The sequence below is a fragment of the Liolophura sinensis genome, chromosome 5 (genome assembly GCF_032854445.1).
Source record: "Liolophura sinensis isolate JHLJ2023 chromosome 5, CUHK_Ljap_v2, whole genome shotgun sequence".
Classification (NCBI taxonomy): Eukaryota; Metazoa; Mollusca; class Polyplacophora; order Chitonida; family Chitonidae; genus Liolophura; species Liolophura sinensis.
The window spans coordinates 3,343,358-3,368,754 of NC_088299.1; the positions used below are offsets into that span (position 1 = coordinate 3,343,358).

A 25,397-nucleotide genomic window follows, 5' to 3' on the forward strand; every position below is an offset into this window, starting at 1 on the left:
ATATTCTGAAGTCATTATTCTGTGTAGACTGCTAAAATCATACTTTTTGTGAAGCCCTGAAATTTGCCAATCCAACTGATGCAGTTATGTCTTCAAAATCAAATTACAAATCTGCATAAATTGCACTGAAAGTTGCTCTGTTATATGCGAAAAGCTTACGCAATTATAGGGCACCCTTTTGCACTTGTGTTGTGCTGCTCATACCAATTATGTAACAAATCTTAGTTTGTACATATATATATATATATATATATATATATATATATATATATATATACATATATGCAGAAGTTAAAGCCTGAAAATCATGATATGATCATCTAATCAAAAAAAAAAAAAGATATCAAGATTGAAGTGGTTTAAGCCTAATTCAGTCAGATTGTGAGCAATATATCCAAATTATTACTGAATTAAGCAAATGATAAACTGTACACATGTTCAAAAAATATTGTTAAAAATCTTGCAAAAAGATCCTTCTTGACCTTAATCAAACGTGGCATTTGTCAGGTACAATCGTAATGTGGACAATTAATTCCCAACAAAGAATCAACTCAATTAATTGTCACAACTCGACTAAAACATCTGTTGAGTTCCTGCCAAGTGCTGACACATTGTCTACGACACTTCAATTCAAATCTGACATTTCCCTTTTTCAACATTTCCTGTATTCATCTTTGAAAACTTCACAGATCTGGATTTACATATACTATGTTTACAACTTTGGTTAAAATGTCAAATGCCTGAAAATTTGTATCATTCAATGACAGAGTTCTGAGTTCAAGCCAAACACAATTGCAGCCATGAAACAAGAAAACAAATATACTATATTTTTACTCAAAAAAATCTTGCTCCTATTCGAGTCCATGTGCCTTGTCAGGCATCTGTGGTAAACCACAAGTGACAGCCCCTATATCTCTGGCACAGTCCTCTCCACAGACTGTGGTTTTCTCCCACTAGAGTCAACCAGCTGTTTAACCAGTCTCATGGTTTAAGGTTGCACTTCAGGAACATGCATGGAAGTACACTGATCAGCTAGTGCCCCACCCCAGGTACATCCCAAGGTCATAGAATAAAGCACTTCTTCAAGGAGCCCCAGCCCTCCGAGGTCAAAAACTAACACACTTCTCGTGGGACCAGGGGCTATATGGTCTGCACTAAGTAAAAGATTATGGTAATTAGAATTAGGCAATGGTTTTTACCAGTTCTCTGTCAAAAAATCAAGAGCACATAACGAGGATAGCAGATCTTTCTTGAAAAAGCAGATGAGAATACCACGTGATCATATCTGAAGCAGGTGCATCATCAGGTGTGCACCCAGATACATACTGGCTGGTCTTACACACAAAATGGCTGACAACCTGTTGGATACTTAATTTTCTAAATCAATACTTTTGCACACAGATTCAAATCCACTTTATAGAGGACGACATCAGGACTCTATAGATCCAAATGCTCATTTATTTATTTACTGATTTATTTATTTATTTATTTATTAGACTCTGGCTTAACAACATACTGAAGAATTTTTCACGACTACAGAGTGTCCAAGGAAAAAACCACAGAATTTTGGCAAGTTACTGACAATCTTTTCAACATGTGATATACAGAAACATTGTAATTACACACCATAATGGTGTCTTCAACTAACACTGGACTAACCATGGGCCACATGAGTATTGTTGACCGTTTTTATAACTGTCACGCCAACGCCTCACAAACGACGACAGTAGGAGACCTAGCCCCAGGGGCTGATGAACATAAATATTCCATGCATGCAGACAGAAACAGTCTTAGGTCAAGATATACATGCAGGCATTTTAACTTTCCTCACTGACTTCAATGCAACATATTTTCACGCTAATCAAAACCAATTTTTCTGCAAAAATATCCCATGATGCCCTGGAAGATGTCTCCCACTAAATGATTGATACTAACATCAGTGCAAAGGTCCCTGAAGGTGATTCAGACAGATCACACCTCACCGTGCGCGTACTGGACACCTAGAGCTGCCCATCAGCCAGACTGCTTCAGAATTTGAGTGTCCAAAATCGAAGATCAGTCTTGCCGTATGTATACGTACGTAACATGCTAACGTACAGGACCCAGGGTTGAGAACACGTTCCTACTATCGAGACTTACCTGGCGTTGCTGTAATAAGTATTATTGATACTGTCTATTATATAAGTCAGCATCTTAATTATCAAATATTCTGAAGTCTGTCCAATCATTTCGCTTGTTAAAAATTGGCTGTTTGGAAATACTTCTAAATCTTCCAAAAAAGTCTTGAATTAATACCCAACCTGCCCCTTTCGTGCATGCACGCAAAATTTCATGACTTTAATGTTCTAAATTCTGAGAAGGGAAATTTGAAGTTAGTAAGTACTCAGCCTACACATCAGCATGCCATCTTTAAATACACACTTAAATACATTTCCTAAAGATCTGTCCTACTTGTACAAAGTAAATACTTCCAGATACATTTTTCAAACCCAAAATAGAAAAGTATTATTCCACAGCATAATTAAGTTGGTATCTAATGTTCACTTTGAGCTGTTCAATGTACACGTGCCCTAAATAGCCATAAATTTTGACCATAAATTTTGTCCATGACCCACTTCCCCATTTTCCCTGATTCTGAGGGTTGTATTGATTTTAGAAAGGTGTTGTAAGGTTTGCTTGGAACATGGGATGATATTCTACTGGAAAGTTACAAGTTTCAGCACTAAAAATAATATTTTGTGACATTTATTTGCTTCTAAAAAAAAAAAGAAAAGGAAATTTTGTGTCCGAAATTATAGATCATTTAGAGTACCGGTACTTCAAGAGGTACATTATTGGAAATTGAGGTAAATCACACCATGCTCAAAATACAACATTTATATGAGGAAAGCTGAACCATCCAGAGAAAAAACTGGCACTCGGCCTGTAGGTTTATAGGTTCTGACTCAGTACAACTGTAATCTGACTGTCATTGTTTATCCTCTAAGTCTTACACAAAGTAAACACTGAAGGTCTGTATTTGGCACAATGATCTTGTCTTCAGAGGTTTGTAGATTCTCCACTGAAGGTTAGGTAAACAGGAAAACATACATGTATGCATGTGATCACGTACATTATACAAAGGGGTGTGACTTCAGATATGTGAGGAGTTAAGGGGAAATGAAAGAAACAATGAAACATTTAGTTTTACATGTAATGTGCATTATTACATGTTATTATTACATGTTATGTGCATTATTACAGGCTGCCATGTAATAATGCACATAATCTAATTACCTAGCTAGTAATTTTTTTTTCCGTTATTCGTTACAGTGAAAAAGTAATTTTAAACTGAGGCTAACAACATGATCGAATCAAATGTAAGTGAAACTTTAACATGAAAGTTACACTTGATAAGCACCTTTTTCACAGATGTGAAATTTTTGAAAATGTTAAAACATGTGAAAAAGCCTGCTATCAAAGTAATTATTCAGAGTCTTGGGAAAAACAACCTTTATGACAACATAAACTATAAATAAATATAAAACATGTAACGTGAAAAGATATCATAATATTAGAGACAACTTAGATTCATCGCCCCTGACACCCCCGCCACATCCCCTACCCAACCCCCCACCCAACCCCCCACCTTGTCTGCCATTCAGTTTATGATTTTGCCTATGGGCTATTTTCTCTAAGGTACAGCTGGGAACAGACAAGAGACAAGGTGACCTGACATGAATGTGACCTTGTGGTCTAAGACATAACTATTATGTTACTGTCTGCTGGAATTGTTCTGTTTCTGAGAGCAGGGAGTCAGAATGACTTAGACAGAGGGATGTTCTGTACTCTTTGATAAGGGGAGGCAGACTGATGGTGTGACGCGTACTGGAGAAGGGTGTAGGGCATGTCACAAAGTCTGGGAGTTTAAACGTGCAGTGATGGTGTAGGAACGATGTCTGAGGAATGGAGTACTGCGGCGCGATAGGGATGGGAGTATCAAAGGGCCTAGCATAGGGGTATCACAGGGCCTGGCATGGGCTCAGATTTTAGAGAGGGTCATATTGATCTCTATGTGCTATGAGGGGGTCACATGGTCAGATGAGGGTCACATGATCAGGTGGAGATCACATGGCCAGGTTCTTGGATGACATGATCATTGGGTGGGGGTCACATTGTCAGGTTGATGGGGGTGACATATTCAATTGGTGGTGTCACAAGGGGTAACATGTTCAGGTGTGAAACTAGATGTGGTAGGAGCAGAGAAGATTTTGGGGCCAAGGGTGTGATTTTTGCTCCTTCCAGATACACCAAATAAAAGGCTGGATGAACAAGAGTGGGGTGAAGGGCGAGACAGGGTGACACAGGTATGATCTTTGTAAGCTTCGGAAATTGAGCGTTAATGGCAGAGATTCAGCAGTACATAGATAACTACAGTCAGGACAGGGGTGGAGGTGGAGAGGCTGTTTTATGTGGGGAAGGAGAATTGGGGAACAGGATCCCTTCAAGTCTGTTGGCAGTAATATCCCATTATCTGCACGTGTCTTCATTATGGTTCTAGCTGCTTTATTCTGCACTCAATTTATCGCTTTTACAACTGCGAGCAGATTTATTGGATGTGGAATTGTCAGCTGACAAAGCACATCACAAGCTATATACCTGTCTGAGGCTGGATAGACTTACCTGGCAACTAGGGGCCATCAGACCTATTTATTGGCAGAACATTTCCTGTACACCAGAGTGCGAATACATAACTGCTGCATTTTTAGCTGTGACTAAGGGCAGCTCTATAAAATTCTCACAACCTATCTTTTAACATTGCCACCTGCTTTTTAAGATGGGCGAAACATTTACAACATCGCTTCTGGTTGGCTGAGATCAGAGAGGGAAGATCAGGTTGCCTGGGTTAAACTGTTAGTAAAGTTTCACTTACTTTTGAAGCAACAGGTACATTTGTGTTAATAGTGCAGCTGGTGTTTTTGGTATTTATTATTTATGAATAACTAGCTGGCATGAAGTCAGAATTAGTGCAGGATTAAGGGAAACATTTTCCAATCTGGCCTACAACTTCAGACATGTTGGGGACAGCACACGTCGAAAAACTGATATTATAGTCAATGGATTAGAGTACAGATCTGTATTTTGGAAAGATATGTTTGGAAGAATGAAACAGATCTCAGATCTAAATTTGTTCATGCATTTGTACAATACCATGTAACAGATGGTAATCATACAACAGCCTCAGATGTCAAATATTGATTGAAGCTCCTTGTACATCCCGATGAATCATCCTTCTAAGCTTTAAAAACAACAGAATTGTAAATACACACGCAGATAGATAAACACTAACATTATAACTATAAGCTTTTCAAGAATGTCCTTTTCTAAACATGTAGCTTAGTAAGAAAGAGTTCAGTGAACTGTGATAAAAGATTAAACAACCAAGGTAAACCGGTACATTAAGGACCTGTATATAAGCTTACACAAAAATCACCTTCAAAGAAACTTGTATGGTAATTAGCAAATATAATGGCTGCCTATATTATATTATGTAACTACTATCCATTTTTTCTTGCCAATTCCTGTATGATCATTACGAATCCATTTCTCTCCAAGCTGTCATTTCACTGCTTTATTGGCTGAAGAGACTAAAATGTTTCTTAAACCTGGGATACAACATGATAAACATTGTATCCCAGCTTAAATATTGATTTTCTAATCACACTTCAAGGAGAAGATCACATAAAAATCCTGCAAATTTCAGATGAAAAGGTGTGAAATGTTATTAGTAAATATGGTCTGAAGTTATCCGTAAATATGGTCTTCATTAAAGAAAAAAAGGCCATTTGAAAATAATTTTTGTATGGTGGGTATTTGGGATCATGCACCATAGGTATATGTGATGTTTACATTGTAATGTTCCATAAGATGATGTGATGCATGTCTAATAAATTTATTTGAATGTAAATTTGTATTTTATATCTAAACACATGTATTAAATATGAGTTATGATAATATTTAGGAATATATTATAAGTATATATATATGGTCAAAATACTAGCTAGTTTAAAAAATTTTGTCAGCAAGAAAGTCCGAATCCATGCCCCAATATATTTACTGGACATGACTGACTTCCTTACTTACGACTTTATTATGCAAAGATGATATATACTAAGAGGTGGTACCATATTCTCATCATGCAAAAAGTAATATACATCATGTCGTTTTCTCTTTAAGGAAAAATCAGAAAAAAATGTTAACCATCACATTTACAAATAACTTTTCACATTCTTTTTTTCAAAGTTTAGCTCATTTTTATAGTTTTCTTCATCCTTTAAACTGTTTGACACCCAATATCGTCATTATCTATTGATAACACATAAACCTGACAATTTTTTATCATAGCCAGTTTAATCCTGTAGCCAGCTCTGTGGGAAGGATTTAACAGCCAGCTATTCTCTTACAGTACTAAGTGCTTATTCTGGTAATTACTGTTTTAAGTCAATTTGTCACAAGTTGACATGTTTAGACCTGACACAAACAGGATTTCACTTTTACCTGGCTTTATCAAAATCTAAACCTCAAAGGATCATCAGACCTTTTTCTCACAGAGGAGTTTTTCTCTTTTTTTAGCAAACCCTGGTTGACCTCTTTTTCCACACTGCTGTAATTTTTACTGGGTCATATCAATTTGTTGGGGATTGTTTTTGTAAAGCTCAGGTTCTGGGCCTTTGGCAATCTGTGTCTATAACCAGCCAAGCCACACTTTACCTGCCAGTGTAATAGCCATGCAGACATACCTGGAGATAACGAGTCATTCCTACCTGTCGAATCGGATTCACCTGCTTTCTTGATCGTTAATGATTACAGGTACAAGTAGTCAAACAGACGTTGCTTAATTAGCATATATTCCTCTAGAACAGGTAAAAATACCTGCTTTATGCCTCAGGGTAAATCTGCCTGCTTTAAGTTCTGTGCATATTCTTATATTCTGTTCATGGTTCTGTGATACAGGTAGGCTTTTCTAACTTTATCTGGCTAGACAGACAGACCTTTCATCCAAAATTTATTTCTGGTTTGCTTAATTGCCACAGAATTGACGATCCAGGCCTGATGAAGTATTTGTGACCAATATACCTGTATCAGTGTGTAGAGGTTAGTCTGTCAGTTATATTTCACAGGTGGATTCATTGGTCCTGTGCCCTTAGAGACACATTTTAGCACACTGTACATGTATCTAATAATTCAACATATAAAAGCAGTATTTAGATTAGTGAGTGAGACTGACTGACTGGCTGACTGACTGACTGACTGACTGGCTGACTGACTGGCTGACTGACTGACTGACTGGCTGGCTGGCTGAAAGACAGTATACTTAATACGGCCCTCTCTCTCTCTCTCTCTCTCTCTCTCTCTCTCTCTCCTTCTTACCCCCCTGGCTGATATTGATCCCCTGTTTTGTATGTTGTAGATGTGGATAGCACACAACACCTGTGGCATGTCTGAACATTACAGTCAACCTACCTAGGTAAGTCACCTATATTACCTATATTATATATACATCAATTTAAATGCGTGATAATTCTCTTTCATTTTCAACCACACAAAAATAGATCTTGACCATAAAAACTGAATGGTCGTGGGTTCCCCTCCACCCGGGTGTGCCCTTTTTCCTCCAACCATAATGTCGTGTAAGGGTAATATTCTTTGAGTACCGCACAAAACACCTATCCAATACATCAACTAAAAATTCTTTTTGGCAAGCAAATCAAAATGGCAAATTGACACACTAATAAGGCTTCTTAGCCATGAGAGAACTTCAGATTCAATATATATATCAAGCATGTGGCCATCTGTGTTCAAATGGGAAATTTCTATATTTCAGTATGTATGAACGTGCCAGAAAATACATGTTTTAAATTACAACATTCTATCAATCATTTGACTATGAAAGAATGAATCTGTATGCATGCACGTTGGTCCTGATTATCTTCACAAATGCTGATCTGACGATTTCACAATTGCTGGCTGCAATGTGCTAAAGACACAAGAAAGTGCAGCGTTGAGTACTTGAAAAACTGTATGCATATTTGGTAATAATGATGTATAGGTACACTGCACTGACATATTACAAAACTACAAATCTGGCATGATGTTGGTATGAGATGTTTTTTTTTTATCTTCTTTTGTTAGTGAATCCTCTTTTTCTATACAATTATCTTCTACAGAATTTTCCGGATTTAGCTTAGAAATGAAAAAAATTATGAGATGTGTGGTAGTTTTGTGTCCTAGTGTCTGTCTGTCAGCTAGCACATTCTCCTATATTTCATTGGCTGGTTCAACAATTCACCACTGTTAACACATTCATCCAGTATATTACATCTAGATTTGATCATCTTTTGTCACGAGTACAGCCTTTTGTCTCCAGGTCCTATAATTGAATATCTTTCACACAGGTGTCATCGCCAACATAAAGCACACACTTCCTACTCACTTCACCTGTTCATTGTTTTCCTCGTTAATGATCTACCTGACATTTATTTGAACACAATCCGTAACTAAATGCACACAAAAGCTTATTCAACATATGTATATGGGGTCAAGATATTGTTCTGAATTTTCTAAAAAAAAACTACATACACAAAAAAATGCCCAACCATTTTGCATAACCGCAAGTGATAGAAATGAACATAAGATAAAAGTTAACATAGTCTGAACCTTTGTACCATGACCATAATAAAGGCAAACTAGTCTGCACAGAGGGCGAAAAAAGGCATAAAAACAGAAATATGCAAATGAGTTAAAAACGATCATGCAAATTAGGCAATATCATTGTAAAGACAAATCTCATACATGCATATATACATGTACATTCATCTGAAACTCTCTAAAAAGTTTCAAAAACAACTATAAGGTCTCAAACAGGTATTCTTTCATTCATTGTGAATCGCCTAATTAACACCATTTACTGTTAATACAGAAAGGTTTTGTTTTTTTGTTTGTTTTTTTTTTGCTGCTTCTGGGCAACAACTCCAAGCAGAGTAATACAGAGCATGACTAACTGAAAAACTGAGAACTAATATTACATTACAAATAGCAATAGATGGAACTCATACCTGTATTCTGAGGATAGGGATAGTCTACAGGTGGCAGATATGCCGATCCTCAGCCTATACATGTAATGGCAAAAAATTACTACAATACCTATTTCATCCAATGAATGAAAGCCTTTAACTTGATAAGTTACACCAAGTCATTATATATATATATATATATTATATATATATATATATATATATATATATATATATATACCTGCATACATGTGCATGTACTCACCTTTGTATGTTTTATTGATTATACCAGTATATAGCTTAATATGATTTATTTCAGCGATAAATAATTTATGATTCAAGAATAAAACTGATTATTTCTTTGCCTTAATTCCTCTTCTTCAGTATTCGGTCATATAGGTTTGTCTAAATGTTTGTGATTTTAACACAATTATAAATCCCTATGAAATGATAAATTTGAAATTTCTACAAACACATATTACCACAATCATGCAACTCCATATAACATGAATGCACTCTGAGGCTAGAACATACTCTGCTGCCTTGAAGCTAGATTCTAACACTTCTGTTGCTATGGATACCATGTGCACATTTAAATAATGTAAAACATGGATAACAATGGTTAGTGACACATTTTTCTTAAGAATATCAAAAGCTTGAGCCAAACACATAAATACTAACGTAGATAATTGTTCACGGACTATTCAGATGCATGTGTATGCAGAGAAGTCTGAGAACAAGATCAAAGAAAAATAGCTAGTGGAAAGCATGAAACATCTTATCCTTGATTATCATTTAATCATTTAGAAGTTGATATCAAGATTCAAGGGTGAATCAAGGGTGAACAGTTTACTTATTTATTTATTTCACTGGTGTTTTACACCGTACTCAAGAAAATTTTACTCATATGACGGCAGCCAGCATTATGGTGGGAGGAAACCGGTAAAAGCCCCGAGGAAACACATGACCATCCTCAGGTCGCTGGGAGACATTCCAACGTACGACCAGAGAGGGAGCCAGCATGAGATGGACTTGAACTCATGGCGACCACATTGGGGCAAGGCTCCTGGGTCATTACATCATGCTGGCGTGTTAACGCCCTCGGTCACCGAAGCTCCCTTGACTGTTTATGCATTTCTGGATACTACTGAAATGTTAAACTTCAGATAAAAGTGCACAGATTGCAACATATATCTCAGTATCAAGAAGGGAATAAATTCACACACCACTGTTATATTCTGGTACCTGCGGAATTAAACTCAATGGAGTACCGTACGGGAAGGCGTGTTTAAGCAGCCTGCAGATGCATGCAAACAAGCCAGTTTTAAGTATGCACCATATGTTATTGGAAACGCAGAACGTCTTACTTCATGTCACAATCCCGGACATTTACACAGCTGACACGCACTAAAACAATGTACCCAGGTACACAGACCTGTGTTAAATGCTGTGTAATTAGGTAGTACAAGCAGAACAAAGGCTCATATATTAATTAATTAGCAAGATAAGAAGCACTCCTGTACTGTACAAGCAGACAAAGCACGCTCATTGGCTATAAGGTGTGCCATTTTCTTGTCATGGATTTATCTACCTATTCACAAACATTAAGCCATTAATACCGTGGAAATAAAAACCAAGTAAATTCAGAATCTGCAACAGTTTTGTTGCACGTAAACCACCAACCAATCAGAATCAAAGAAATTGTTAAAAATACAAAATTTACATATGCATAAATGGATCTAAATATAGTTTATCAAGGACAATTTGTGAACCATAAAATGAATACGCATGCAAAATTTCATCAAAATCAGATAATAATTTTAGCAGTTATTGCACGGAAACTGCATAGCATGGTAGACGCATAAACCAACTGAGAGGTAGACGGACAGACCCAAATTCACATCAACAATTATGCAACTAAATTCTTATGCGTATGGTTTTCCTAAACCTTGGCTGGCGACTTTCTTTCACAAGTTCATGTACACAAGCAAATGTTCTCTACAAAGCAATGTTATAAGCATGAAAAACAGACATCATATGCCACTGTAATTCTTCAACCTTTTCGCATGTTTGCAAGGTGTTTGATAGACTAATAACATTATACTTTTTGTGAATCCCTGAAACTGGCCAATCCAACCAATGTGGTGTTATCTCTAATATCGGGTTAAAAATGAGCAAACCATAATTCCTCAACCTTTTGCATGTGATAGAGCAACTTTCAATACAATTTATGCCCATTTATAATTAGATTTTAGAAACAAAACTACACTTGTCTGATTGGCCCAAATTCAGGTCATAAAAAAAAATATATTTTTACCAGTCTGCGTAGAATAATTTTATCATTCTGCACAGAATAATGCCTTCAGATTAAGCGTGAATAAACACCTTGCAAATATTCAAAAAGGTTGAAGAATTACAGTAAACTGCACTTAAAGTTGCTCTTTCATATGAGAAAACGTTGTGGAAATAGGGTATGAACATTTAATTAGTGTGTTGTCTTACCAAATTTCAAATCAAAGATAAAAATTTAACTGATTTAAAAATCTGATGCAGGGAAGTGTGTGAGGTAACATGAACACACAATAAGTGTTACCCCCTGTAATAAATATATGGTGGTTTCCTTCAGATTTGATTATGATATGTAGTGCACAAGCAGTTTTCCACTGTATATAATCTGTCCTCAACACACTATGTGAGAAAATCTCACACAGACAACAACCCTCATAATACAGCTTCGTATTACCCTCAAACATGTCAAACAGTTAAACAATACCTATGGTTCTCTTACCTGTTATTGTAAGATACGGAGAATATTTCATCAGCGCCAATTTAGTGACAACTGCCCATGCATGAATCATGAATATAAAAGGGACGTGCTTGGGCAATTTGCCAACATCACAACAAGGATATAAAAAAGAAACACTTTAGTTCACAGTGAAAAACAATAAACAAACCACAACAGCAGGAAAAATATGCGAGTGACAGCTACATGCAGATCATGCTAAACAGAGAGATTTCTCCACATACATGTAAGTATATATCACCCGAGTACATTCCATTCTGAATAATATGAATCGCTTAAAATTAAGGAAATTATTAGGTTATATTTCTTAATGTTGTAACCATTTACTGTTTAGACATATGTTATAGATAAAGGCCCTATTTGGTATATGAAACTAGTACAGGCTGAATATATATATATATATATATATATATATATATATATATATATATACACACACTCATTCCACTACAGTTTCTGTGCAGGTTTTAATGTTAGTGTCTAACCATATTATGTAAGTTGACCACGATCAGATGTCAAGACATTTACCTGTTGTAATCACTTTATTAAGCCAGCCACATATAAATGAAGCCACCATATATGTCACTTGTCAGTATCATACAGATGTAACATGTTTGCAAGAATATGTTTCCTTTATGCAAATGATAAAGCCCTCCCCCCTCTACCCCTACCCCCACCCCAACTCTATCACAGCCCAATATTAATAGTATGTTTTCTTTAACCTATCTTAATCTTTTGATTAACAGTTCTACTTTTTTAATACATGGTGCTCAGAACTAAGAATCAGAGATGTGACTGTCTCACAAATTATTCACCCACTTGTTTTATCATTGAAATTCTGGTTCATATACATGTCCTAAGGGCTAGTTCTAACCATAATGAATCATGATGTGTGGACATTTGTAAAACAAACAGGCTCATGGATGACCTGGGGCCAGGTATAAATCATACTTCACGTGTGACCCTGGTGTTGTTAAAACCCATGAAGTAAACTCAGGTTAGCACACCTAACAGTGAATTGACACTTGTCTATAAGTATCTGATCCAAGTTAATGTCACTAGGTAAACTCAGGTAAAAACAACAAATAACAGTAAACATTTGATATATATCTCATATCACCCAGGTAAACTCAGCTAAGGACAGAGAATAACAATACACATTTGTCCTTAAGTGTTGCATTCACATTACTATTTCATCACTTTATTTTATCTGGGACATGGGATACACTGGAAGAATTGAGAAAGAAATATATATCAGTACATCGTAACCTAATGATATGGGAGTTACATATACAAGTTGATCAACATTACAATAGAGGAAAAATCCGATCTGACCTCATTTAGAAATGATGAATGGGCAGACAAGTTTAAACCCATAAAATCTCAAAGTGGAGTTCATAGTGCAATTTAACTGTGATTTAAAGCTGGTCAAGCTACAATGACCCATTCAGGCCTGCTAGCTTGTCCAGCTAAGACCTACGTGTGTACACTGAGGGCATGTATTATCAGTACCTACACTACAGTATGTATAGCAAGTAAAGCACATATAAAAGCACGCTGTAGTCCGAAGTTTAACAGCAGAAGTCACTGTATAGCAGATTCCCGTATTATATGAAATGGTAAGTTTCACAATTTTATTTTTTAAATACCATTATTTTCACCGTGAAGAAAATATTCAACCCACAGAGTATAAACTTTCCTGTACACTGTCACCTTATGTAGCAATTTTGATTTTTAGGTAATATGTTTGATATAATACTAATCTGATCTTCAAATATTGAACTGCCTACTCATTCAACATTCCATCAAATTTAAGCAGACTTCTCCTTTATTTTCTTCACCATGGACAGCTTATATCCAACACCTAAGCAAACTGATTGATTTATTTATTTGATTGGTCTTTTACACCGTACTCAAGAATATTCCACTTTTACGACGACGGCCAGCATTATGGTGGGCGGAAACTGGGCAGAGCCCAAGGGAAACCCACTCCATCCGCAGGTTACTGGCAGACCTTCTCACTAACAGCCGGAGAGGAAGCCACCATGATCTGGACTTGAACTCACAGTGACCGCATTGGTGAGAAGCTCCTGGGTCATTACGCCCTAAGTAAATTGAACTCTAACACATACATTTACTGTATATACAGTGTAGCTGCACAACGTGGATATTATTTCCTGACGACTTTGCAATAAATATCACTGTAATTAAAAATTAATCCGTCCTGGGTGAATCAATGTGCATGTAGCTTCGGCTATGAATGAAGTGTCAAGCTTTTTTGATAGTGGCCTGGTTAGAGACCATCAGCTTCACAGTGACCTTAAATGACCTTCCTCCAAGCAGCGTACTGTACCTGATAATCTGTAATCTACTTACAAGGCTTTACTGCACTGGGTCAAGAGCAGACCCAATTTTATATTTAGCACAAATTATATTTATCATGAACTTAAAGGTTCAGTTTAAAAGGGTTCTTACACTGGTGTAAATGGGGTTATTGTAGGGATACGCATTATAGTGGGGCATACAGCAAAGGGTGTATGTCAGCAAAATTTATTTTATTTACTTGACAAGTGTTTTACGCCGTATTCAAGAATATTTCACTTAAACGACGACGCCCAGCATCATGGTGGGTGGAAACCGGGCAGACCCCGGGGGAAACCCACGACCATCCGCAGGTTGCTGCAGGCCTTCAATGTCAGCAAGATGAAAGATAGACACATTTCACAGTGTAACTGCAGCCCAGCAAATACAAGGTACACACATACACAAGCACTTGTCCAGGTGTTGCAATTTAGTTTTATCGGAATTAACACTAAAGGTAAGTTCGTCATTTCTTAAATGTTCTGAGAATTGCAAAAATTAATATGTACTAGTCACAGAATACCCTTCTGAACAAAATACATTATTAAAACATAAAGTAAAAGCCCATGCACTCAGTCCTTATCCATACTGCAAATTAATCTAGACACTCACACAACATCCCAACAAGAATTTTAAAATCACAAAAATTTTATGTATACATGCCATATACCAAACTCAAAAAAAAAAGGGTCTAACCAATGATGGTATGGTGTCTACATTTTTTAGTACAAATCAATTCATAACCTCAAGCCTCCGTGGCTCACTTGGTTACCGCGCTAGCGTAGTGTAACAACCCAGGAGCCTCTCACCTCTGCAGCTGCTGTGAGTTCAAATCTAGCTCTTGCTGGTTTCCTCTCTGTCCATAAGTGGGAAGGTGTGCCAGCAACCTGTGGATGGTCATGGGTTTCCTCCGGGCTCTGTCCGGTTTCCTCCCACAATAATGCTGGTCGCCGTCGTATAAGTGAAACATTCTTGAGTATGGCATAAAACACCAATCAAATAAATAAATAAATATTCGTCTGACGATTGAAGAAATTGGCCTTAATTCTTACAAATTAATCTAAATACATATATACATTTGCTTGTGCAAGAACACCAAGGTCAGGAATCCAAAGCTACACTACACAAGGCACAATTCAGTTCTTGGTTTTTAAATAATATTTCTTTCTTAAATGAACATTAATTTTTCAATCCTTTCTTGTTTGAAATACTTACTGTAAATCTTCAACCTTTTTAACCACTGTAGCACTTTTTTTAGTGGAATTTATGCACACAATTATTATGAAAGTAAGGCTGAAAATAATTTGTGTCATTAAAAATGCAAGCTTCATAAAACTATGCTAATTACTTTACACCCCATAGTTCTCTCAGAATGTTTCAAAATATTGGTTGCAGAGGTGATGGAAAGAGTTGAAAATTTATGGTAAATTATGGAAAATCAATTTACACCCTTTTTCAGGTCTGAATTGATGTGACGAAAGTCCTATTAACATTCACTTTTTACACTGAGAAACATCAAAACTCCGCACCCCAACCCTAAACTTTTCTGACACGAAATTAATCAACATTGTCTGAAATGACCCTATAATATGGCTGAATCAATCAGAATTTAAGCAAAATGCGTCACTTGAAAAATACTGAACCTTAGTTAAGTGAAATACAGTATATATATATATATATATATATATATATATATATATATATATATATATATATATACAAAGTCAGGGAAAAAAAAGCAAGAAATTATTGGCTGTGTATGTCAGTGTAAATTGGTTTCTGGAGTTAATGGTGTATGATCTTGGAGAGATACAAACTGCTTGACAACATGCTGAGCTGTTAACACATCTGGTCACAATTACCTTCAATTACTGTCTGAGAAAAGCAACATTTACCCAGAGTAGCAGTCAGAAAACCACCCCCTGGGTTTATCTTATCATCACCATAAACCCCAGTCTTCCCAAAAATACCTGCACTCTAAACACAAACTGCATGCACACCCGCAGATCTGCAGCATCAAAGACCCAGCTGTTTCATTGGTGGAAATTTCTCGTTCTTTGATGATCCCATTTATTTTAAGTCAGTAATGTTTTTTGATAAAGTTACAGTTGTGACTATCAGGTTTTGCCTGGGAAAGTAGGCTGATGTTACATACTACAAGTATGTGTCCAACATGCAAGATAACTAAACTGACAAGCATAGACCAATATCATCTTGCCTTTTAACTATCTACATGTACCTGTGTCTTCTGATAAGGTACACACTGATACACGTGCAAAGTCGACATGTAACATTTCTTTTTAGCAAGCCATCATTAATGACCATTTATACTGCATTATGGTGATATCTTTCCATAAACTTATTTATATATATATATATATCTTCAGAACCCCTTCACTTTGAGCTTTTAAGCTTGTGGAGCTTTATTTAGTGTATGTTTATCATTGATCCAGATGCCTACTGAAACCGGATATCCACTGCAAATTATATACAGTTATGCCCCTTTTGCACATAGAACCACTTCATTTTTTATATATGCATGTACATGTACCTAGCATTTTGTCCCAGAAGCCTGTATGAAAGCGCATCCCAACAACAAATGAATTTACAGAGTTATGTCCCTTTTTGTGATCTAGGCCTAAGGGGGTTTTTCATGTTAAAATCACAATTCGAAGGATGTTGAAGTCGAAGAGTTTGAAATAGGATAACCGTGTGCAGTTTGATCACTTATAATGACTACACCTGATGGCAGTCTCCTATTCTCTCTGCCAGGATAAGCCTATCTTGAGATTATTACCCTGCTGGTGTTTCGTGAGGTTCTGAAACCCCTGTCAGTGTTTTCTTGAGGTTCCGACACCTCTGTTGGTGTTTTCTTGAGGTTCCAAAACCCATGTTGGTGTTTTCTTGAGGTTCCAAAACCCCTGTTGATGTTTTCTTGAGGTTCTGAAAACCTTTCTGTATAAATCTTCCATACTACAGTTTTGTTTTCATCAATATCCCAAAACTGTATCAGAATGAAAGGAAACTGCCTTAAAGTGGATGCCATTCCAAATCACAGTTTTTCCATGGAAACAATTTAAATCTTTATCTCAATGAATTACAGTTACATTTCTCTAATTGCATTCATTTATTTAAGTCAAATGTACTTTTGTCTAAGTGGTTAAGTACATGCATAATTCCAAAACAATCTGCAAATTTTGCTAGTTCTTCTGATGCCCAACCCATTTATTGTAAAACATAAGATTTCATTCATACAGCTAAGTTGTTTATGTATCTTTAAAAGGTGTCTTAAGCTTTGTTTAGCTGGTAGGCTGATTCTTCATGCAAAAATGTATGTTTCAACAACAGAAGTAATACTTTATTACCTCTTAAAAGGTTTTTGTTGTTGTTGTTTTTTGTTTTTTCTGAATAGCCTTAATCATTTGACTGGTTAACGAGCAAGAAGGTCAATACCTTTTCAATAACATGCCTTGACATAGACTTTCCAAATCTTGACTTTCATCTTCATCCCTGAACACTGCACATTCGTGCATACAGTATAAAGGGGCACACTTAACACAGAGCTCAGACATCTTATTTGGGGTGGCCTTATATGCAGAGGGAAGTCAATACCTTGATTCGCTTCAAAATCCCAAAATAAATTTTTGGACAATAACCACAGTGTTAAAGTGTTGTGCTAAGCAGGTCATTAGACCCAAACTGGCTGCTGATTTAGAGCAGATACAAACATCTGCATGTGTTTGCCCTTTTTTTTACCTGCTGCCAAAGCCTGCATGTGCGTAAACCAAGCCTGAAAACGGACACCCATTTACAAATCTCCTATTTTCTCATAAACCCCATCCTGCAGGGGTGACAGTTCTGTTTACCCTCCACACAGCCCCAGAAACCTGGAATTTATCTTACTTCCTACACCAGGGGGAGCTGTGCGCAGCCGGGTTTTTTTATCGCTGTCAGCAGAGAGTGAGAAAACACAAGCTGCATTTTGACTGACCACACCTGCCCGAAGAGCAATATTTACAGAGGGGTGTATAGAAAGGCTGAAAAACTTTAGAAAATTTCCTGATCACCTTCCCAAATGACCCCAGTGTGTACTTGTGTTTGATGATCAGCTGACTGCTGGGAATCTAATGGATCCCAGGCTGTGCAGCTATACAGACACTTCACATGTCCTGCAGAATAGCACCTATATTTTATTCCTTTACACCAAACTCTACTACTCTTTTGTGCTAATACAAAGTTTACAGACAAACATTACAACATACAACATCATGTACAAGGACAAAATATTTTTCATCATACATGCCTAGAATCCTAAAGTACTATTCCCCTGGGCTCTGTCGCATTTTCTCCCACCATGATGTGAAAATAAGTGAAATATTCTTAAGTATTGCATTTAATACCAATCCAAAAAAATAATATGGTACACAGATACATGTATACATGCAGCACTTTGTATGATTATGTGGGTCAGATTGATCTAGAATTTGTATGTGGATAACACAATTATAATTTGCATAGTCTTACATGAAGTTTATACTTTGAAGCTATTAATGTAGATCACCTGCCTTCCACCAATATGGCACAGAACTTGAGCTCACTCTGTGGGAGTACGGAAATTTGTGTGTCACATAGTACAGGTGTGACAATATGTGGTACAGCTAGCTTGGCATTACAAGGTGAATGTACACATGTCAGACATTATGAATTACATCTCTTGAATTATTTCATGGTGTGATCTTAAGAATTGGTCCTGACATATATAGTAGTGTAATCTGACTGTTTCATTGTGGTAAAAATGTACCACTGAGTAGTACAGACTTGATATTGTGTGGTACACATTTTGCATTTGCGCTATCATGAAAAAATGGTATTATGGCATTATGTGGTACATGTATCTTGCATTGTGTGGTACAGATCTGGCCTTAGAAAAAATATCTCTGGCATTATATGCCATGGAAGTGTCCTCATGAATAACAGATCTCATACTAACTATGGTAATTATATTAGGTGTCACTTATTCAATTCACTTACAATTCACTTACAAGTAGACATGGTAGAGATATCAACTGTGTGGAACAGATATGGCATTTTGGGGCAGTCATATCTTTAATTATCAGAATAACTAGCTGACCTGAAATGAGAAAACCCATCAGGCATGTATAGAACAGACCTGGGATAAGCTCTTAATTACCCAAGGACAGATCTATCTCTGAAGGTGGATGTGGCAATGATGTAAGGTGTTTACCAGTACCAGTATCAATTTCAGAGGCTCCTTTGCTTACATCTGCCGTAGAAAAACAAAACTAAGTACTGGGTTCATGCATTATAGAATACTGTTAGATTTTTTACTGGGAACACATCAGGCAAATGTAAATATGGCTGACACGATAGGTCTTTAATTAGTCACAGTTCAAATGACAGTAGACTGGTAGGTGATAGGTGGGGTGGGGTGGGATAGTGTTTATGAGGGGGGTGCGGGAATGTACATACAGTGGGGGGTGAGGTACTGGTATATGGTGCTGCAACGTGTACCCATAGCACATCAGCATGTGGCCTCTGTGATAGGGGCAAGTGCACAGCATTGCTCCTCTCTGTCTCACATCTATAAGGTAGGCCTGTATCTCAGAGCTGTCTGGTCAGATATCCTAGCTATACCTCAGCCGCTATAGAGATTCTGTATGCAGTTTAGCAGCAGACCAGGGATGAGGGGAGACGGCCTGTTTGTGTGTCTGGTAAGGATAGGGCGGGTGAAGCTGCAAGAATAGAAGGACGTGGGACTCTGGGAGACACTGAACAGCTAGTGCGAGGTGCAGAATGGTCCTGCCTGTTCAGGTGAGAATACTTGTGATCAGAGAACTCCAGATATGCAGGTATGTCAATTGTGATGTCATATAATGGTATCAATTTGGCTGGGCAACTAGAAACGCATTTCGTCATACAGTACAAATGAATGATAGGTAGCTAGCTAGGCAATTATTATTTACATGTATAATGAGAACAGAAACACTTCGCTTCCATTCCACTATAGATTCTGATAACTTCAGCATAGCAATTGACTCGTTGCTGAGATGTTTTTTAAAACACATACATTTGAGGGGAGGGGAGGGGGGTTGAAATGGTGGTATTGTCATTCTCCTCACTGTAGAATCTGTGTCATTTAAATAAGACAAATTTAATTATTTATTTAAATTATTTCTTGATTGTTTTACTCAATCTTGACCATTTCAATCCACTTGCACAATGGTAGAAACTGGTGGAAGAAACCAAATTAAACCACCGGCCTCTGGCAATGAACTTACAATTACGCGTTCACATTGTAGATAACACACCAGAGCTACATGTATCATGAGGCACATCTAATACAGACTGTAATGTTATATAATCAATACAGGCATTCTCAGAAGACTGCCTGAGCTGTCATCAATTTATTCATTTATCTGATAGTTTAATGCTGAGCTGTCATTAATAATGTACACTGTACATCCTTGAACACGAATCTTAACAGACTGTACATTATACATTACACAATGTGCTACCAAATCAAAATAGGATGCATGTTTGTAAACTGTATACAATGGTTAGAGTTTGGGGTGTTAATCGTGGCTACCACACAGCTGTATGATATGTTTTGTAATGGATCTGAGTAAATAGCTGTCATATATTACGGAATAGGTGTAATGGATCTGAGTGAATAGCTGTCATATATTACTGAATAGGTATAATGTACCTGAGTATAGCTGGCATATATTACTGAAGAGGTGTAATGGATCTGAGTGATTAGCTGGCATATATTACTGAATAAGTGTGATGTGTCTGAGTGAATAGCTGTCATATATTACTGAATAGGAGTAATGGATCTGAGTGAATGGCTGGCATATATTGCTGAATAGATGTAATGCATCTAAGTGAATAGCTGGCATATAGTACTGAATAAGTGTGATGTATCTGAGTGAATACCTGTCATATATTACCGAATAGGAGTAATGGATCTGAGTGAATAGCTGGCATATATTACTGAATAGGAGTAATGGATCTGAGTGAATGGTTGGCATATATTACTGAATAGATGTAATGCATCTAAGTGAATACCTGGCATATATTACTGAATAAGTGTGATGTATCTGAGTGAATACCTGTCATATATTACTGCATAGGAGTAATGGATCTGAGTGAATAGCTGGCATATATTACTGAATAGGTGTAATGCATCTAAGTGAATAGCTGGCATATATTACTGAATAGGTGTGATGTATCTGAGTGAATACCTGTCATATATTATTGAATAGACGTAATGTACCTGAGTGCATACCCAGCATATATTACTGAATAGGTGTAATGGATCTGAGTGAATAGCTGGCATATATTACTGAATAGGTGTAATGGATCTGACTGAATAGCTGTCATATATTACTGGATATGTGTAATGGATCTGAGTGAATAGCTGTTATATATTACTGGATAGGTGTAATGGATCTGAGCGAATAGCTGTCATACATTACTGAATAGGTGTAATGTATCTCAGTGAATAGCTGTCATATATTACTGAACACATGTACTGTACCTGAATATACTCTGCAGCTGTACTGTATTTGGATGTAGGGCTGCCATATACCAGGGTATCTGGGCAATTAATGCCTTTGTGTGTACAGCTATAATGCACCTGGGTATTGTACAAGCTTGGGTATATATTTATGTAGATATAATGCATTTGAGTCAATAGATGTAATTTATGTGAGTACATAACTGCATGTATTTATTTATTTTACGCCGAACTCAAGAATATTTCACTTATACGACGGCGACCAGCATTATGGTGGGAGGAAACCGAGCAGAGCAACAACTGCATAAAGTGTATAGCTAAAACGCATTTGGGGGTGTCACTGAAATAGACCTGGGTGTATTATAGTGGTGCATCTGGGCGTGTGGATATAATGCATCAGTACATGTGAAGGTCTGGCAGCAACCTACAGATGATCGTGGGCCTCTACCTGGTTTTCCGTCCACCATAATGCTGGCTGCCATCATATAAGTGCAATATTCTTGAGTATGACGTAAAACACCAATCAAATAAATAAATAAATGTAATGCATCAGAATGTAGAGCTGTAATATATCTGGGTGTGTAGCTGTAAAGCACCTGGGTGTGCAGCAGTAATGCATCAGGGTGTGTAGCTACATGCATAATGCATCTGGTTGTGCAGCTATAATACATCTGGATACATCTGGGTATGTAGCTATAATACATCTGGGTGAGTAGCTATAATGCATCTGGGTGTGTAGCTATAATGCATCTGGGTGTGTAGCTATAATGCATCTGGCTGTGTAGCTATAATGCATCTGGGTGTGTAGCTATAATGCATCTGGCTGTGTAGCTATAATGCATCTGGGTGTGTAGCTATAATGCATCTGGCTGTGTAGCTATAATGCATCATGTAGTATAATGCATTGGAATGTGCACTTGTGCATATCATCAGGTCACCACATGTACAAAATTTACATGTGTAAACAGAGTGAGCCTATCAAAGCAAAACATAACCACAAGTAAATTGCAATTTTTTGTAGTTGTCTCTTTAGTAGTGTCATAAATAAACAAGACAGCTAACTAAATCTCAGGAGGCAATATGACTCCATACCAACTAGTGACCACATGCATATAAAATGTAATGTATTTACTGTGTACACCTATATGCCAACAACTGTGCAGATTATTAAAAGCAAACGATACCTGTCATGATACACATGAACGTACTATTTATTCCAAAACATGTACAAGTATTGAAAATGTCTCAGACATTCTCAGCATTTTGTTTTGTCAGCGGTTATATGGTAATCGCCTGCAGCTTCTGAAACAGCTGACTTATTTCAAACATGTCCGCTATGTTTAGGCTACTGATACAAATGATGTGGCACTGGCCCTTGTAGCCAGATAACAGTAAAGAAAGGGATCTGTGGATGAGGCAGGGGGCATGCAAGTATTCGGTCTAGATGTAGGGAAGTGGGGCTGGGAAATAGGGAATGGTGTCCTTAGGGGCCATGTACAGATAAAGCATGATTTGTCAGTCATAGACAGGATGCCATTACTATTGTCCATTACTGTTATCAGCTGAAGTTGTCTGAACACAGGGATCCCTGCTCCCCACCCCCTCCTCTCACCTCAAGCAACATTGCTGAGATGCAAAAGGGCTGGGTTGTTTAGACAGTTGAAAGTCTTCCCAGTGATGACAGGCTGAACAGACCAAGGAAAGCCCCAGGGGTCGTATACCTTTGCCCATATCAAAGCTACAGGGGCTGAATGCTTTTACCAATAACTCAGTAAGAAAAGGGTATCTGTGATGCATAGAAAATGCAGTCATCTATGATGGTTGGGGTGGGATTGTTGAAACACAGTGAAAACTGAGTTTATATGTATATGATTTATTTATTTATTTGATGGGAGGAAACCAGGCAAAGCCCAGGGGAAACCCACAACCATCCCCAGGTTGCTGGAAGACCTACCCACGTATGTCTGAAGGGGAAACCAGCATGAGCTGGACATGAACTCACAATGACCATACTGAAGAGAGGCTCCTGGTTCAAAGTGAGAGTATAAACAACTTTGATATAAAATACTGTATTTGTTTCTTTTTGATCTGCGATGGTAAAATAAAGCAACCGTAAAAATGGTCGTTCTGTCAAACGACGGGCAGTCAACTTTTTGACATCTCTTCACATGGACCTCCAATTCTTTAGCATGGGCCATTCATTTAACACAGAGTCTTGGTGCAAGACGACATGAAAGCCTATATGCAGGTTATCCCAACTAGGGCGAATTTGTGTGCTGAACTCTGAGGCTGAGCATATATTTGATGTTGAAGACAATTAGTTGCCAAAAATAAAATAGCTTGACCAGTCAGACCGAAGACTATGCATACATTTGTATTATACCCAGTCTGATGAGTGCACATTAGAAGAAAGTTATATAAAAAAATACCTATAAACAGCAATTAAGAAATGATCAACACTGATCACAGTTTGAGCATTTTTCTTTCTCTAAATGATCTGCTTTTTTCCATTATTGGAATAAAGAGGATTTTGCCAAAAATCATTTTTATGCCATATGCAAAAATTAGAAAATTTCTCAATGTGTTAATTCCGATATCAACATAAATACCCAAATACAAAAGTATTTCATCAAATGTTTTGAAATAAGACAACTTATTTCATGTCACTTAGGCTAGATTATCATTTGTGATGGAAAACCCCAAAATTTCTACTTTCTTTTTTCTGCATGCTTCTGCATGTCACGTTACATCATTAACAGCTGATTGCACATGTCTATTTTAGGTACGAAAAAAACCTTCAAGTATATAAAAAAAGAACATTTGCAGAAACCTTTTTCTTTAGCACTTATCACTTTGAAGTAACATCTTTCTGAATTCCTTGCTTGATTATTCTGCAAGAAAAACATTCAGAAATAATGTAACCTCACTGGCCATGTGTCTACGTGTTCGCCAGTAATAGGCCGAGCTGATGAAATACGGTATTACAAACATGGTGTAACCCTAAGACCAAGCCTATAAATCCAACCACAGCTTACTAACATGGCACTAAATATAGAAGACAATTTGTTATAGTCTGGCATAAAAAAAGTAAAAAAAAAAAGGCTATGCGACTCCATCCAAATGAGGTGGAGGTAAGGTAACACACAGTAACTATGCAGCTGGCAACAGTTGCCATGGCAACTAGGGTTACATAAGCTGTAAATGCCAGGCTCATCTCATGTTTTCCGATAGACAGTTTTGTAAATATTAGACATTTGTTTTGAAATGTGGATCTCTGGATTTCTATAATAAGAATAAAAAAGCCTCCCTCCCTCCCTCCAAAAAAAAACCATAAAAAAATACAAAAAAAAAGCAACAAGTAATCAGCCAGGTGTGAAAAACGAGATGCCTTACAAACGTGCGTGTCTTCACTACTTCATCAATTATGCAAAGTGTTGGGACAGAATAAGAAATGTACATGTGGATGATGTCCTTGAAGGACATCATCAAAAATGTTTTTTTCAGCAAATCACTAAAGCCTATCATCTTGTATACTATATGCAGTAAATGACCTAAAATTTCAGCTAAAAAGTGCATTTTTATGGACAAACAAATGTCCTAAAATATCACCATTGGTACTGAAATCTAGATTTTTCCACAA

General features: G+C 37.0%; 2 protein-coding genes across 5 annotated transcripts in view; one reads left to right on the forward strand and one right to left on the reverse strand.

The window, feature by feature from the left end:
• Positions 1–25,397, reverse strand: part of LOC135465861 (ATP-dependent translocase ABCB1-like) — a 71,611-nt gene that overhangs the window by 13,487 nt on the left and 32,727 nt on the right. The gene's annotated exons all lie outside the window — the stretch shown is intronic.
• Positions 1–25,397, forward strand: part of LOC135465862 (uncharacterized) — a 33,602-nt gene that overhangs the window by 587 nt on the left and 7,618 nt on the right. Inside the window, exons 1-2 of one of the 3 annotated variants that reach the window (XM_064743228.1) lie at positions 6,754–6,849; positions 7,451–7,507. The gene's annotated coding sequence lies outside the window, so the exon portion shown is untranslated. Of the gene's footprint in view, positions 1–6,753; positions 6,850–7,450; positions 7,508–19,763; positions 20,050–25,397 lie in introns of those variants that run through there. The other 2 variants (XM_064743226.1, XM_064743229.1) reach the window with 2 other exon arrangements.